Below are 14,718 nucleotides of genomic sequence, written 5' to 3'. Positions count from 1 at the left end.
TGGGTCGAGAAGCATATTATTATAAAATTTGTTAAAAATTTTAGTATAATTATAAAATTTATAAAAATTTTTAATGTTTATATACAATAAACATTAATTTCATATGATTTGATATACATTCATTACATTAAAGTGAATGTGTAATGAAATTTGTTATGAATTTTTTTAGTTCTATTATTATAAAATTTGTTAAGAATTTTAGTAGAATTATAAAATTTGTTAATGTTTATATACAATAAACATTAATTTCATATGCTTCGATATACATTCATTAAAGTGAATATGTAATGAAATTTGTTATGAATTTTTTTAGTTCTATTATTATAAAATTTGTTAAGAATTTTAGTAGAATTATAAAATTTGTTAATGTTTATATACAATAAACATTAATTTCATATGCTTCGATATACATTCATTAAAGTGAATATGTAATGAAATTTGTTATGAATTTTTTTAGTTCTATTATTATAAAATTTGTTATGAATTTTAGTGGAATTATAAAACTTGTTAAGATTTTTAGTCGACTATAAATTCAACCCACATTGTTAGAATAAGAGATACATTCTTCTACTTGTTATGAATTTTTTAACTAACATACTTAAATTATAACATATAACTAATGTTTACACAAATAAATTTTTTATATATATTTACATTCTAATCATATATAAAGTGAATTATATATTATAAAATGATCAAAACTCAAAAATATCAAAAATTTCCTACCCACTCGACCCATCTAGACCCAAACTCGACCCAAACTCTAAACAAAACCCTAAACCAAACCTCTAACATTATCACTCGACCCACTCGTCCCAAAATTGAAACAATTTACCACCCGCGCGACCCAAATTTAAAAATCTACTACACACATTACAATATTGTCCACTCGACCCACACCAAAATTAAAAATTCACCACAAACACATTACGTATTGATAAAATCAAATCGATTGTCTTTAAATTCAAACAAATTACATATCATTCAATCTTATCTTCTACCAAATTCTCCTACAGATGGAAATCTGTTTTGTTTTTTCCTTCCACATCTTCTCTTGATCACATGTGGCATAACCTACAAAACATAGATAAGATTATTATATTATAGACAATAGTATGTATTTAAAAAAAATATGCTATATTATAAATATGCTATTATATAGAAGTATTATGTGGACCGAGGTGTGCAGGTTGGTGCACATGCTGTGGGTCGAGGTGTGCAGGTTGGTGCACATGCTGTGGGTCGAGGTGTGCATGCCACAGCTGCACCTCGACCCACTCGAGACAATAGCCAGAACTAGCATTATTTACTCACACTCCACTATCCAAACCTAGCACATACGATCATACTCGAATCACACTCCATCCACCTTCTCGACCCATACAATAAACACGTTCTTCGACTGTAAATACTCACACTAACTCCACTCACAAAAATTCTAAAAAAAAACAATCAGAACTAAACTGAAACAAATCTAGCAATACAGAGCATTCGAGTATATACTTACTTCTCTACAAATCTTCAAATTTTCAAATGATTTTTGATTATTTTGTCGTGAAGAAAACATAAATAACGGGAATAAATGAAAACTCAAATCGAGGAGGGATATATCAATTAAAAAAATATTTTTTTAAAAAAGTAAAATCTAACTAACTAATTAATGACCTAATAAATGAACTCAACTAATTAACAGCATTCAACTCCCTTTTTTCGATTTAAAAAAGTCAAAATCCCTTTTATTTAATTAAATTTAAAATGAGTCGTATATTTTTTATTGTCCCAGTCTGTTTGCATGTAGCGAGTGCTTTAAGGGCATTGAAGACCAAAAAAGAAGAGAAGTTCAGTCCTCATAGAAAAATATGTGTTTATGTTACATGATCCACAAAAAATGCTATGTAATCTCTCGTTGCATATGTTTTTCATTTGATAAAAATCGATACAAAATCTAAAAAATATAGCATTGATATATAATATTTGAATATCAATTGTCTTAGATATGATACAAAAGATAATATTTTGATTATAAAATTAGAAACAACTTTATTAATATCAACATGTGTTATATATGTATGAGTACTCGAAAATCATATATTAGTATCATTTCTGAAACAGTTGATACTCAAATATTATATATTAATATCATATTTTCAAATTTTTTTTCTGATTTTCATCCAAAAAAAAAAACAAATATGTTATTAATATTAATATTTGATATGCGTGTCTAAGTACTCAAAAATCATATATTAGTATCAAATATGAAATAATTGGTACTCAAATATTATATATTATTATCATATTTTTATTATTTTGTACCGATTTTCATAGGACTAAAAAGCATTTGGGTCCGAAAAGCGTAAAAACATTTTTTATGGATCAATGACTGCAAATATATAATTTTATTTATAGAGATTGAATACAAAGTTAAGTGAGGATGTGAGATTTCACAGGATTCCATTTAACAAAGTGAAATTTTTACAAAATTAGTAGAATGTCATGGGATTTTAGTTTTAAAAACAATCAAGTTATTTTAATAATTAAATTTATATTATTTGTAAATTTGTCTTTTTAAAAATTTTGCAAAACACAAAAACTCTTGTTAGACAGACCATCTTACAGATCATTTCGTGAGACGAATCTCTGATCCAATCCAATTAATGAAAAAATATTATTTTTTATTTTAAAAATATTAATTTTCATAATAATTATGGATTGGATCGTCCCACATATATAAATTTATAAGACCGTCTATTAAAAAACCTATTCTTTATAAACTAATTTTTATCCAAAATATATATTATCAATTTTATCCAAAATATATATTATCAATTAACGTTATATATATTTTTTGAGAAAATAGAATAAAAAATATTTTTGCATTTAAAAACTTCTATAAATTATTTCTTTTTCTTAAAAACATTCGTTTTTTTAATACTTAAAAACCTAATTTATCAAATTATGTTAACTTTATTTTTAATTTCATCTTCATAAACTTTTATATTTTTTCACTTCAAAAAAAAACTATCTAAAAAATATTTATATGTTGAAAATAATTTTTTCCTTGATGAAAAAATATTCGAGTATTTATATAAATATTATTAATAAAAGTTTAAAAATTAGTAATAAAAAAACACCAAAATAAAATCTGAATTCCATGGATTTAAAATTCAAAATCTAATTTCAAATCAAATTCAAAATATGTGTTAGATAACTAACCGTGTGCATATTATAGAGCTCAAAATTAGTACGCGTAAAACCCATGCATTTATTTAATTGTTAAATCATTTATTTAATATTTTAAAATTATTTTAGCGATGCATGTTTTATGAAATTGCATTATTTTAAATTATTGATGTTTATGTGATGCACGTTAAAATATTTTCTCGAGTTTCATGTTTCAGGTGATTATTCGATACGGGATCGAGGAAAATAGACCGGTGACGATTTTGGCAATTTTAAAATGTGGTAACTTTTTTTAAGTTAAGATTTGGGCCGTTTTAATTAATTATTAAGTTTCAGCATTTTAAAAGCCTAAATTATTTATTTAAGAATTTTAGAATTTTAAAACTTTTAAATTTTTGACACTTGTGCAAGTTATTTTAAATTTAGAGATTTTTATTATAATTAGGGAGAGTTAATATTTTTAAATTAGTTGCTAATTACTAATTAAGCAAATTATTTCCCTAATTTACTATCTAAACACACGCACACACCTATTTTCACACACACTTACACGACACACAACACACACATAATTCAATTCAGATTTTATTATTTTGGAGAAGAGAAAACTTAGGGTTCTTGAGAAAACGGCAGCCGCCCCGTTCCCTTCAGCATTCCAGCAAATTTTCGTGAGTTTTATTGCATGATTATAGTGCCACATTCGTTCCGGATCAACCTCGCATCTTTTCCCTCTTCGGTATCGTCGTTCGGTAACGTTAAAGATTTAAAGGCATGTGTATTCTCTCATTTATGCATTGATCTCGTCATATTATGCGTTGTATTGTTTATTATGCGTGAAAATACATGTGTGATGTGTAGAAGTTTGAGTAATTATGATTTGATCACTTTTGAAACCGTTTTTGGGATCTCAAATCACGTTTTTGCTGTTCTTTTAAATACTGCGACTTTTTGGTCGTTTTTCTTGAAAAACCTTCAACATATGAAACGTAGAATATTTTGATACCTTCGATTTGATATAAAAATCGAAATATTTGGATAATAATTGACTTAGATATGATCATTTTTGTGGGACTGCTCAAACTGCGTTTTTTGAAAAATTATGTTATTGATGTGTTCTTGAAGTTTTATTATTGCAGGCTTCGTTGGGAATCGACGGGTGATCATTGCTGCTTTTAGGTACGCTTATATGATGTTGGGTTGGTATTTGGTATGCCGGTTAGTTTCGATAGACACTTGTATTCATTGGAAGCCGTAGGAACCGATTCGGCATAAACTTCCGTGTTTTTGAGTTGGGTTGTGTCGTAGGTTGGATGTCGTTATTTCGGGGTGTTCGTACCGGTGTTGCCAATGTAGTAGCATCCTAGGATGGGTCTCGAGGTGTCGGTTCACAGTCCGTACAATCGAGTTTAGAATGTTAAGCGACACATGTATTGAATTTTCGTAAGTTTTTTTTTACCGAGGGTACACGGACCCTGGCACGGGGTTCGTGCCCTTGTTTCTTTCGACTTTTCAAAATTTCGAGCCTACATGGACCCCTAGACGGACCCTAGCACGGGGTCCGTGTCCTCACAATTTTCGAGCATTTCTTTTGCGAGCATACACGGACCCGGGCACGGGTGACCGGGTCCGTGTACTACATGTTTTGGGAAACTTTTATTGGTTGCTTTGGGGTGTCATGTCATGGTTTAGTACGATGATTGAAGGAGGTCGAGTCCCGAGTGATTTAGAATGTCGTAAGCTATTTATGCACTTTGGTGGTGAGCACGATTACCTACGTCTAAGCTATGCAAGATAAATATTTAAATTCATGTTAGTATGTGCAGCATAGGCCCCAAGCGAGATCCAACGAATTCCTCAATGCCAAGTAAGTATGTTCGACGTGCAAAGAAAATACTTTTAAGTTTTTGAGTTATGCTAAATGTCTTGTGACAAAATTTATGTATGGGATTGGAAAGCGGTAAAGTATAACGAGGGATAAATCCACCCCGTTAAATTATGAACGTGTTTAGATCAGGATTGGAAAGCGGTAAAGTATGACCAGGGACCAATCTACCCGTTAAATTATGAACGGAGATCTCATGTATGTGGCAGTGGATCTTTCCTGTCAGCCCAGTACTGTGGTTTAGTCTGATCAGGCGCATTTAAGTATGAGTCACTTGCTTTGAAACATGCCTCTACGCAAAATGATAGTTTATGTATGTTCAAGTATGTACAAGAATGCAAGCATGATTAAGAAGAGTTTCACGTTATGGCAAGTCTATGTATGTACGTAAGTTCAAACTTTTATATGCAAGTTCAAGTTTCAGTATGTACGTCCTATTTTAAAGTTGCATGTGATTTTATTACGTATTACTTGTTATCTCCAGTTTATACATGTTGAGTCTTTAGACTCACTAGACTTGATCGATGCAGGTGAGGATGAGTTTGAGGCGACGAGAGGTGGGGATCAGTGAGCTGGCTTGGACAGAGCGGGAGGCTAAACCCGAGGACCGCCATGTTTTGAAGTTTTTATGCAATGATCAAAATACTCTGATTTATGTTCTGGTTATGAGATTGTAAACAAATACGTTTGGCAAATTTTACTATAAGATCTTTGGTGCAACTACCATCGGATGAACAGTTTGTTTTATCGAATTCTTTTGAAGGTTCACGATTTATTTAGGAAAATTTTTATTTTTGCCCAAATTTTAAAGTAGTTAAAAGTACGGTACGTCACAGTTGGTATCAGAGCGGTGTTCTTGTAAAAGGTTACGCTTACTGCCAGTTGCGAGAAGCTCACGAAGTCACACCTAAAGTCTGTAAGTTTTAAGGTTTTAAATTATTTCATGTACTAAGCATCCAGTCATGATTTCAGCATGTGCATGTTTGAGATCCATTTTACGTGCATCTTATGATACCATTATTATGTTCATGCATGTTGGGTTTACTGTTGGATCTCGGTTTTCTATGTGCCCAAACGCAGCGGAAGTTTAAAATTTTATTTTATTTTGACAATCAAAATATGTTTATATTTGGGCACTCGTATGGTTTTATCATAAACATTCATAGGGCGTTGGAATTTCATACCTTAGGTGAATTAATCACATGGCTCCAACTATTCCGGGTTTAGCGGAGTTAGCTCTTGATGAAATCCCTACGAACTTTCTTCAAAAGCTTGTTTCCCTCTAATCAGGTCCACGACTAGATGATTTATTCCTCTTCCAATTTGCACTAGAAAATATGGAAGAGATTTTGCATAGGAGAAAATATTTGATAGACGGCTCAAACTATTTACTTCAAGGTGGTCGAAATTCTTTTGAGAGGAGATGAGAGGTTTTTAGAAAAATTATGAATGAATTCTTATCAACCCTAAGCCTAATACACATATATATAAGCTTAGGGCCCATTAATAAATTAATTACTTTATGGACTTAATCAATTAATTATTATAGTCCAACTAGTTTAATTAATTAATTAATCTTTTAAAGTTCAATTAAAAACCTTAATAATTTGTATGTTGGTCTTGTACTCTTACAAGCCCATAATATATACACCCATTACATTTAATTTAAATCATTTATAAATTCAACATTTGAATTATTAAATTAAATCCATTATAAATTCAACATTTGAATTTATTATAAATTCAACTCCTCGAATTTTATTACCTCCAAAATTTAATATTCAATAAACTCAACTTTTGAGTTTAATAAATTAAATTCTCAAGTTTTATAAATTCAACACTTTGAATTTATTCTCTCCATATTTCATAAATTCAACTTCTTGAATTTATTATCTCATAAATTCAACTCCTTGAATTTATTTTCTCAAAATTTAATTATCATAAATTCAACTCCTTGAATTTACTATATCATAATATAAATTCAACATCTTGAATTTATTCTCTCAAAATTTAATTATCATAAATTCAACTCCTTGAATTTACTATAATATATAAATTCAACTACTTGAATTTATTCTCTCAACGGGAATAAATGATCCAGTACTTGTGTGACCCTCAATGGTTCAGGGATACAGCTAGCCGTGGGTTCACAACTCTTTGTGATTCAGAATAACACTTATTCTTATTCGGGCTTACCCTAGTTAGCCCCATTCTTTTCATCAACACCTTGATCAAGAATGTCAGAACTCATTTCTGATTGCACCCATCGGATCATGGTAAGAGCGTCTAGTAGCATCGCCCCATGATCCCCTAGGTATCACTGATAGTGCCTGCAAGAACCAGTCGATTATGATTAACGTACAGTACGGTCCCTTCATCTCATATATCCCGATCGAATCTGCAACCATTGGTTCATCGAGGGTTGCATATTAATTCGATAACTATGTGATAACTATAATAGTGGCATCGCGTGTACTATTGGAGAACTCTTTCTCTAACGTACATCTCATACTCTGGCCAGAGATTCCATGCACTATTATTACATCAGATCACATAGGATATCCACACCCGTAGGTGAGCGGTGAATCCCCGACTACAATGCACTGGCTCCTATATGTGTCGCAACTATACCCAACCTCGCCACCTGATGACTCTCCTGGAGCCGGTAAACGAGTCAAAGCACAGCCCTAGCATATAGAGCCTCAGTGTTGTCCCGGGTCGTAAGGACTAATGGTGTACAATCATAACCACGGACTTATCCTCTCGATGAATGATAACCACTTGGAAAGTCCGAGGGAGGGTTGTTCAGTATAATCATCATATGACTACCCATCTGCATGTTTGGACATCTCTATGCCCTTACCAAGAAACGCAGTACACAACATCACAGATGCTAGTCTCGAGCTCAAGCGACCTTTATCCATGTTTTAGGCGGCTGAATCGACTAGGAACGAATTTAGATCATACAGTGTTTACAAATGAGTTTCAACATCGAATTACGATTCATTTGTATTAAAGTATAATCAAGGTCTTTATCTATGTTTGAAATCATGGGTATACAGATAAAGAAATAACAAACCATGAAATAATGAATTATATTAAAATAAAGATTGTTCTTTACAACTGAGTCAATAAAATCCCTAGTCAACAGTTGACTTGCAGGGCATCTACTCTAACAATCTCCCACTTGCCCTAGAGCCAACTACCCATAAACTTTAATCCCATTGCTTCGCGATGCTTCTCAAACAATGGTCCTGGCAAGGGCTTCGTAAGTGGATCGGCAACGTTATCTGCAGAGGGGACTCTTTGGACTGATATGTCTCCCCTTCCCACAATCTCCCGGATGATGTGGAATTTCCTCAGTACATGTTTGGATCGCTGATGAGACCTTGGTTCCTTTGCTTGCGCAACGGCACCAGTGTTGTCGCAGTACACCGGGACTGGATCAACTCCGTTAGGAATAACGCCCAACTCTTGGACAAAATTCCTCATCCAAACTGCCTCTTTAGCTGCAGCAGATGCAGCAATGTACTCAGCTTCAGTGGTGGAATCCGCAACGGTGTCTTGCTTGGAACTTTTCCAAGATACAGCCGCACCATTAAGCATGAATACAAAACCAGAGGTCGATTTCGAATCATCTACATCACATTGGAAGCTAGAATCAGTGTAGCCTTCCAATTTTAATTCTCCACCCCCATAGACCATGAACAAGTTCTTAGTTCTTCTCAAGTACTTAAGAATATCTTTCACGGCCTTCCAATGCATTGGACCAGGGTTCGCCTGATATCTGCTTGTAACACTCAAAGCGTAAGCAACATCAGGACGTGTCGATATCATACCATACATGATACTACCAATAGCTGACGCATATGGAACACGTGTCATCATCTCTATCTCTTCTTCAGTTTTGGGACACATTGCTTTCGATAGAGTAACACCATGACACATTGGTAAGTATCCTCTCTTGGACTCTTCCATAGAGAATCGCTTAAGAATGGTATCGATATAAGTGGCTTGGGTGAGTCCCAGCATCCTCTTCGATCTATCTCTATAGATCTGTATTCCCAATACATAAGATGCTTCACCCATGTCCTTCATGGAGAATTTACTGGCCAACCATACTTTAGTTGATTGCAGTAATCCTACATCATTCCCAATGAGCAGGATATCATCAACATAAAGTATTAGGAATGTCACTGCACTCCCACTAGCTTTCTTGTACACACATGGTTCCTCGGGATTCTTAGCAAAACCAAACTCTTTGATAGTGCTATCAAATCTGAGGTTCCAACTCCTTGACGCCTGCTTGAGACCATAAATTGATCTTTGAAGTTTGCATACCTTATGTTCACTTCCTACTGATGTGTATCCCTCAGGTTGAGACATATAAATTTCTTCTTTGATGTCTCCATTGAGAAATGCAGTCTTTACATCCATTTGCCATATCTCATAGTCATACCATGCTGCTATGGCTAGTAGTATTCTAATGGACTTAAACATAGCAACTGGTGAAAAAGTTTCCTCATAGTCAACCCCTTGCCTTTGAGTATAACCTTTTGCAACCAGTCTTGCTTTGAAGGTCACTACCTTTCCATCCGCCCCAAGCTTTCTTTTGTAGATCCATTTGCATCCTATGGGAACGATTCCCTCAGGTGGATCCACTAATGTCCAGACTTGGTTTGAATACATAGAGTCCATTTCTGACTGCATGGCTTCAAGCCATTTAGTTGAATCAGTATCAGATATTGCTTCTTTGAAATTCATTGGATCACATCCAACACAAGGCTCATCATGGTCTTGTTCATGAAGAAGTGTATATCTGGCAGGTGGTCTAATAACCCTATCAGACTTTCTAGGAGCTTGTACTTCAACTACTGGTTCTATGGGATTAGGTTCAACTTCTAAAGTTGAGGGAGTATCTTGAATTTCTTCAAGTTCTATCATCTTGCCTTTTCTATCTAATAGAAACTCCCTTTCCAAAAAGGTGGCATTTCTTGAAACAAACACTTTTGCTTCACTAGGATGATAGAAATAATATCCAACAGAATTCTTTGGATATCCTACAAAGTAGCACAAAGTGGATCTACTATCCAATTTGTCTCCCACTGTCTGCTTCACATACGCAGGACATCCCCATATTCTCAAGTAAGAATACTTGGGAGGTTTCCCCATCCATATCTCATATGGTGTTTTATCCACTGCTTTAGTATGGACATTATTCAACAACATTGCCGCAGTTTCAAGCGCAAAGCCCCAAAACGATGTAGGCAATTCAGTGAATCCCATCATAGATCGAACCATGTCCATCAAAGTTCGATTTCGACGTTCAGAAACACCATTCAATTGTGGTGTTGCTGGTGGAGTCCACTGTGAGAGAATCCCATTCTCTTTTAGATAACCCAAAAATTCAGCACTCAAGTATTCTCCACCTCGATCAGATCGAAGTGCTTTAATACTTCTTTGTAGCTGATTTTCTACTTCAGATCTGAATTCTTTGAACTTTTCAAATGCTTCAGATTTGTGTTTCATCAAATAAACGTACCCATACCTCGAATGGTCATCAGTAAAGGTAATGAAGTAGTAATGCCCAAATTTTGTGCTAACACTTAGCGGGCCACAAACGTCTGTGTGGATCAAATCCAGTAGACCATGTGCACGTTCCACGTTTCCACTGAATGGAGTTTTAGTCATTTTTCCTTTTAGACAGGACTCACAAGTTGGTAGAGAATTTATGTCTGACAGGTCAAACATGCCTTCTCCCACTAGCTTGTGCATCCTTCTTTGGGAAATATGACCTAGTCTAGCGTGCCATATTTGTGCGGGATTTGGATCTTCTATTTTTCTTTTGTTTGTTGTTGTTTTCGTACGCGCTTGGATATTGTTCAACGGAATATCTTTTAATTTTAAGTTATAGAGATCGTTTGTTAATTCTCCAGTTCCAATCAAACATTCATTCTTGTATAAATTGCAAACACCTTTAGCAAAAACACAAGAATAACCATCCCTATCAAGCATAGAAATAGAAATAATGTTTTTAACCAATTCAGGAACAAATAAAACATCTCTCAAAAGCAACTTAAAATTATTGTCCAAAATTAAAGTAACGTCTCCAATGGCAGTGGCAGCAACTCTTGCTCCATTTCCCAGTCTTAGAAAGGTCTCACCATCTCTAAGCCTCTTGCTTCTTCCCATCACCTGCAAATCATTGCATAGATGAGAACCACATCCGGTATCCAATACCCAAGAAGAGGAATTAATAGAAACATTAACTTCAATATAAAACATACCATGGCCAGAACGCTTCTGGGCAAGATACTCCGCGCAATTACGCCTCCAATGTCCAGGCTTGTTGCAGTGGAAACAGATTTGTTCTGACTTGTCAGGCTTTGTGGGCCCCGGATTTGGTTTCTTGTATGGCTTCTTGTTGTGCTTGTTCTTCTTTGGAGGGGCAGAACGTTTCTTGCCTTTATTTGGGGCTCCCTTTTTCGTACTATACGAAGAACCCACCAGAAGAACAGGCTTTTCCTTTTTAATTGTGGCCTCATAATTAGTGAGCATATTGACCAACTCTTCAAGGGTGGCCTCAAGCTTATTCATATTGAAATTAACCACAAATCCATCGAACGAGGCAGGTAAAGACAGCAATAGAATATCAGTCGAGAGCTCACTAGGCATAACCAAGTCGAGTCCCACCAACTTCTCGATGAGCCCAATCATCCTAACACCATGCTCATGGACCGAAGCCCCCTCTCGCAAGCGTGTAGTCATGAGTTCTTTAACAGTAGCATGTCTCTCTGAACGAGTTTGTACAGCATACAATTCTTTCAGATGAAGGTGAATGTCAGCAGCATTCACCGCCTCCTCGAACCTCCTCTGAAGTTCATTCGACATAGAAGCCAACATGTAGCTCTTAGCTTGGAGATCATGATCCCAATGTTTCTCAAGCTTAGCTAATTCAGTCCTACTGATATCAGGAGCCGCCTCCTTAGGTGGCTTCTTATCAAGCACATACGCAATCCTTTCGGAGTTCAGAACAATCTTTAAGTTTCGAAACCAGTCATGATAGTTAGGGCCAGTCAATTTGTTTTGATCGAGAATGATTGAAAGCGGGTTACGAGTAGTCATCGTAAATATACTGAAAATGGAAAAACAGATAATGGTTACTGATAATTTTAAAATAATTCTAAGATATAAAATATGGATTTTTATTTTATAAATTTCCTCCTACTATTTTGACATTTCCACCACCCTCTGATGAAAAAGGGAAATCGTATTTCCTTAGTAGGCACGTAGAGTCCAATTAGCCAATTATAATCCCGAATAATATCAGCCAATTATAATTTCTAAAAGGTAGAATCCAATTGCATCCCCATGCAACCTCCGCGTGTTTTGCCTCACGTTTAATAAGGACCCAATAATATGACGCCGTTTATTTTCACGTGTCAAACCAACCCATCAATATTGAATTATAGTAGACGGTCGCCATGAGTTCCCCCAATAATATGAGCCGAAGTCATGGGAGTTCCACTCAATTCACATCATATGTCCGGTGGAAGTCACAGCTTTCCGGCGTACAGGTCTCCCCAATAATATGAGCCAGACACTGTCCGCGGGTAGCGATCAACATGCAACCACGGTTGATGGAAGGCAAGGAAAAATTAAACTCTTTTAATTTTTACTTTTTCGGTTTGATATAAATTTTGAATCTTATTCAAAATGAGGGATTTTAATTTTAAAATTGTCTCATCATTTTAATTTAAAAATCGCGTGCCACGAGTTTGTATGTTTGCCGGATTCATGCAACTATATTATCTAATAATATACATACATGCATACTACTATATATCGCATATATATCATAATATGACATTCAACAATAAATAAGGATGATCGATCGCCAACACTATTAGATCCATGTGAGCCATACATGGATCCAGGTCCAAAACCTAGGTGAATGCAGGGATGCAAATGCAACTATTACAAAAGCTTCCAATATTTTACATGTCTTCATCTTGATCATCGGGCCCACCATCTTCCAGTCTTGATCTCCCACTATTTCTAATAATTACATTTGAATAGCCATGGCACATAAGGGATACATCTCATGGGGGTGGGAACGGGCCATAAACCAGGCCTACTTTAATAATATCAAATATTATAAAAATGAATAAAAACAGTAAAATATCCTAACATACACCTAACACATTGGTCAAGGCTCTCGATCATCCTTTATGCATTTAATATCAAATATTAACATCAATTTAATTAAACAATTTAATTAATTGATAAATCATATATCTAATAATTTATCACAAACCACCACAATTATTAAAGAATTTAATAAATTAAATAAACCCCTTTATTTAATTTCCAATTAAATCAATAATAATTGATTTCTTGTAAAAACTCATTTTTACCATAAATAATTAAAATCATATTCTAATTATTTATTTCACAAGAAAATTATTAATTTTTCAAAAATTAATTTTTAAAAAGAAAAATTGAACCAATTTTCAAAAATATCAATTTTACCCAAAATTTTGAAAAATCAGAAAATCGCACCCTAGGCCCAAACAATTCAAGCCCATTATTCAACGCGCTTCCCGAGACACTCCCGGGCAGCCGCCGCCCGCTGCCCGAACGTTTCGGGCAGCGGCAGCGGCCATGTGCGCGCAGAACGCGCACAGGCGCGCGCAGCGCGCTAGCGCGGTGCGCGCATGCGTCCGTGCGCGGCCCTGCGCGCACGGAGTGCCCGGAACAGTTCCGGGCAGATTTAAATTTTTATTTTTTTTTCGAAAATCTGGAAAAATAAATTTTCATGGTGCTAAATTTTCTGAAAAATTTTCTTGTGTGGTTAGAAATAAATTATTCAATATCAAACCATACGATTTAGAAAAACCTTGGCTCTGATACCACTGTTGGATCTCGGTTTTCTATGTGCCCAAACGCAGCGGAAGTTTACAATTTTATTTTATTTTGACAATCAAAATATGTTTATCTTTGGGCACTCGTATGGTTTTATCATAAACATTCATAGGGCGTTGAAATTTCATACCTTAGGTGAATTAATCACATGGCTCCAACTATTCCAGGTTTAGCGGAGATAGCTCTTGATGAAATCCCTACGAACTTTCTTCAAAAGCTTGTTTCCTTCTAATCAGGTCCACGACTAGATGATTTATTCATCTTCCAATTTGCACAAGAAAATATGGAAGAGATTTTGCGTAGGAGAAAATATTTGAGAGACGGCTCAAACTATTTACTTCAAGGTGGTCGAAATTCTTTTGAGAGGAGAGGAGAGGTTTTTAGAAAAATTATGAATGAATTCTTATCAACCCTAAGCCTAATACACATATATATAAGCTTAGGGCCCATTAATAAATTAATTACTTAATGGGCTTAATCAATTAATTATTCTAGTCCAACTAGTTTAATTAATTAATTAATCTTTTAAAGTTCAATTAAAAACCTTAATAATTTGTATGTTGGTCTTGTACTCTTACAAGCCCATAATACATACACCCATTACATTTAATTTAAATCATTTATAAATTCAACATTTGAATTTATTAAATTAAATCCATTATAAATTCAACATTTGAATTTATTATAAATTCAACTCCTTGAATTTTATTACCTCCAAAATTTAATATTCA

Source organism: Primulina huaijiensis, chromosome 14 (assembly GCF_012295235.1).
Source record: "Primulina huaijiensis isolate GDHJ02 chromosome 14, ASM1229523v2, whole genome shotgun sequence".
Taxonomy (NCBI): domain Eukaryota; kingdom Viridiplantae; phylum Streptophyta; class Magnoliopsida; order Lamiales; family Gesneriaceae; genus Primulina; species Primulina huaijiensis.
Note: the sequence above shows the minus strand (reverse complement) of the source record.